Genomic DNA, 4,560 nt, shown 5'->3' with positions numbered 1-4,560 from the left:
TGGACTGTAGTAGAGTAGAACTTGTTTGTGGGCCTGACCCACCATTATTTTTCAGGTGTTCGTCACGAGTAGAGGTTGTTCGTGCTGAGCGGGGATCAGTCTACTTCATTCTTCCGATACTACATAGGAGTTCCTTTATGATTCAGTTTCCTGTTTTAGATTACTGTCATTTGTTTAGTTTGGATTTTCTAGGGGTCCACACAGTATGGATTCCCGAGTTGTTTTTTGGAGGATCAGTTGTATCAGAAGAGTTTATTAATTAATGGAAATATATTATGAGGTTTATTATTAGATTATCATTTTCTTTTTTGTCAGCATTTTATTTATTCTTCTTTGTTCTTTTGTACTCTGTGTTCGTTTATTATCAATTTGTTTTGATATCCTCGGGTATTCGGGCGTGGGCCTGGCCAACCCGCATTCGAAAATTCGGGGGTATCACACATGCATAGAGTATGAATCAAAGGAGAAGAGAAGAATTAGAACTTGTCTTTAGGGATTTGATAAAAAACCTAACATCCTCCTTCCTCTTTTTCTTCCTTCTTTATCTCTCTAAAATATATTTCGTGATTTATTTTCTAACTCCTTTTACTAACCTATAGCTATATATTTATAGGCTAAATAAAATAACCTAATCCTTTTTCCAATCCAACTCAAACTAATAATAAAATAAAATAAAATAAAATTAATCCATATCCAATTCCTTAAAAAAAATATAAAAAATAAATAAAAATAAAAAACTAAAACAACTAAATTCCTAAACAAATACACATCATCACACACAATTTCATTTAAACAAATAAATCAATTAACACATTTAAACAAATAATTAAATCAATTAAACAAGTAAACAATTAGCCAAGAAATTAACTAAATAATTAAATGCAATTAAAATAATTTTTAAAAAAAATACCGAGACTATCCTTTTAAAATCAGGGGTATTACATTCTTCCCCCCTAATAAAAGGAATTTTGTCCTTGGAATTCGCCCTTACCTTCTTCCATTATATCTGGAAACTGTGAGCGAATGACATCCTTTTGTTCCCAAGTAGACTCAGCCTCATTATGGTGACTCCACTGGACACGTACTAACGATATGACTTTATTGCGAAGAACATGATCCTTACGGTCTATAATGCGATATGGTGGCTCCACATATGTTACATCCGGCTGCAACTCAATCTCTCCAACATCGATATGCTGATATCGATCTTCATCTCGCAGAAATTTTCGCAACATGGAAACATGAAACACATTGTGCACTTGATCTAAATGATCTGGAAGTGCCAACCGATAAGCTACAGCTCCAACGCGATCGGTAATCATGAATGGACCCACAAACCGTGGTGATAACTTCCCTTTCTTCCCAAAGCGCATTATACCTTTCATAGGAGACACTTTGAGTAGAAATTGATCCCTAACTTAAAACTCCAATGTATGAGTACGACGATCCGCATAACTCTTCTGTCTACCCTGGACAGTGCGCATGCGATCCCTAATAAGAGCAATCTTCTCAGAAGTATCCTTAATGAACTCAGGACCCAAAAATCTGCTCTCGCCAACCTCCATCCAACAAACAGGAGATTTACATGGTCCGCCATATAATGCCTCAAACGGTGCCATACCAATAGTCTTCTGAAAGTTATTATTAAATGCGAACTCCACAAGTGGCAAATACTCCTCCCAATGGCCCTTAAAGTCAAAGACACAAGAACAAAGCATATCCTCCATTATCAGATTAACCCTCTCGGTCTGTCCATCAGGGGATGATAAGTAGTGCTAAGATGCAACTCTGTACCCAAAACCCGCTGAAAACTCTTCCAAAACCCTGATACAAAGCTCGAATCCCTATCCGATATAATAAATAACGGAATGCCATGCAACTTCACAATCTCTGTAATGTAAAGTCTCGCCAACTGTTCCGAAGTGTAATCAGTGCGAATAGGCAAGAAATGAGCTGATTTGGTTAACCTATCAACGATGACCCAAATGGAATTGTGATTCTTGAACGAATTAGGTAATCCCTCCACAAAATCCATAGAAATGCTCTCCCATTTCCACTCCGGTATCGGCAGTGGCTATAGAGCTCCTGGCGGCCTCTGATGATCAATCTTGACCATCTGACAAGTACTACATCGTGAGACAAATAGAGCAATGTCCCTTTTCATACCTGCCCACCAAAACTGCCACTTCATATCCTGATACATTTTGTCACCTCCTATATGAACTGAAAACTCAGAGTGGTGAGTCTCAGTCATCACATCCTTCCTCAACTCATCAGCAGAAGGTACCACTAACCGCCCCTTGTACTTCAAACCTCCATCAGCCCCAACATGGTAGAATGGAACCTCTCCGGAAACTATCTCTACAATTTTATCAATGCACTGCTGATCCGTAAGTTGTGCCTTCAAAACTTTATGAATGATAGAAAGTGTAACTACCATGCAAGCCAGGAAAGCATCCGACAATTCATCCACCCTCTTCAACGCATTCCACTCAGTAGTGAATAGAGCGGAAAGACTACCAACAGGTCGACAACTAAGTGCATCCGCCACCATATTTGTTTTCCCTAGATGATATTGTATAGAAAAATGATAGTCTTTTACAAACTCCAACCACCTGCGCTGTCTCATATTCAGCTCCCGCTGAGTGAACAAATACTGCAGACTCTTGTGATCGCTGAACAATCTGAAGGACTCACCCAACAGATAATGCCTCTAAATACGTAAGGCAAAAACCACAGCTGCCAACTCCAAATCATGCGTTGGATAATTAAGCTCGTGAGGCTTAAGCTTCCGAGATCCATACGAAATCGGTCGCTCCTCCTGCATCAAAACACATCCAAGACCCTGCAACGAAGCATCTGTGTACACAAGATACTCTATCCCGCTCTGTGGGGTAGACAAAACTGGTGCAGAAGTTAACTTAGTCTTCAGCTCATCAAAAGCTTTCTGACAATATTCATCCCACACGAACCGTACACCCTTCTTAGTCAAATAAGTAAGTGGTCCCGCTATCTTTGAAAACCCCTGGATAAACCTCCTGTAATATCCTGCCAAACCGAGAAAACTCCGAATCTCGGTAGGTGATGTAGGCTGTCCCCACTCAACCACCGCTGAAACCTTGGCTGGATCCACCGCTATTCCCCTTTCTGACACCACGTGACCCAAAAATTTCACTTCCCGTTACCAAAATTCACATTTCTCAAACTTGGCATACAACTGGTGCTCACGAAGCATCTGTAAGACTATCCGGAAATGTCTAGCATGATCGTCCTCTGACCTCGAATAAATCAAAATGTCATTTATGAAGATAATGACAAATTGATCCAAGTAAGCCCTGAAGACTCTGTTCATTAAATCCATGAAAACCGCTGGTGCATTAGTCAATCCGAACGGCATCACCCGAAACTCAGAAAATCCATATCTATTGAGAAACGCTGTCCTTGGAACATCCTGCCTCTGAACCCGAAGTTGATGATATCCAGACCGTAGATCAATCTTAGAAAAATAAGTAGCTCTCTTCAACTGATCAAACAAGTCATCAATCATGGGCAAATGATACTTGTTACGAATAGTAACCTAATTCAACTCCCTATAATCTATACACAAGCGGAGCGAACCATCCTTCTTCTTTACAAATAAAACCGGTGCTCCCCAGGGTGAAGTACTCCTACGAATGAAACCCTGGCTGAGTAGTTGCTGAATCTGATCCCTCAGCTCGCGCATCTCCACTAGTGCCATCCTATAAGGTGCCCTTGCAATAGGCGTAGTGCCTGGAGCTAAATCTATCACAAAATCAATCTCGCGACTAGGTGGCAACCCTGGAATCTCCTGAAATATATCCGGAAAATCCTGTACAGTCGGTATGCTATCCAATGATACAGTAGTCCCCTCCTCCGTTTCCTCCCCCACATGAAACAAATAGGTGCTAATGACTCCGCTAAAACGCGGCGTGGCGACAACATACATGTTCTAACCAGGTATAGTAAACACAATAAACCTATCAAAACAATTAACTTAGGCATGGTAGTGAGACAACCAATCCATCCCAAGTATCACATCATAAGAGTGTATGTCCAGGACCAATAGATTAGCTAGAAACCTGAGTCTGCCAATATCTAGTGCCACAAGCCCATCATTCTCATGAAGAATGGTTGTATCACCCAACGGTGTAGAAATACCCTGAGGTCTAATGCATACCCGAGTCGTAATCCCAGATAAAGCAACAAAAGTCCTAGTTACAAATGAGTGTGTAGCACCCGTATCAAATAAAACACGTCCATGAAAACCATGTATAGGAAACTTACCCTCAACAGCCTGAGGTGCATGCATATCTTGTGGCATAGGGTTGTACACCCTACCATAATATAGCTGCTGTGGTGCATGTCCCTAAGGCTGCAGCGGTGCTGGTAAAGCTGAATAAGTCTGTCCCTGAATCCGTGGAACCTGTGGATCTGGTAAAGGCACTGGCGCCCTCTGCCCCTACTGCACATGCTGTCCCTGTCCCTGTCTCTGTCCCTGTCTTACTGTAGGACACTGCCTGGAAGAGTGACCATACTCCC

This window comes from Cornus florida, unplaced genomic scaffold, assembly GCF_030987335.1.
Source record: "Cornus florida cultivar Cherokee Brave unplaced genomic scaffold, ASM3098733v1 CherokeeBrave_3.0.0_Hap2_Chr05, whole genome shotgun sequence".
Classification (NCBI taxonomy): Eukaryota; Viridiplantae; Streptophyta; class Magnoliopsida; order Cornales; family Cornaceae; genus Cornus; species Cornus florida.
The sequence above is the reverse complement of the archived record's forward strand: the minus strand, read 5'-3'. Positions refer to the sequence as shown.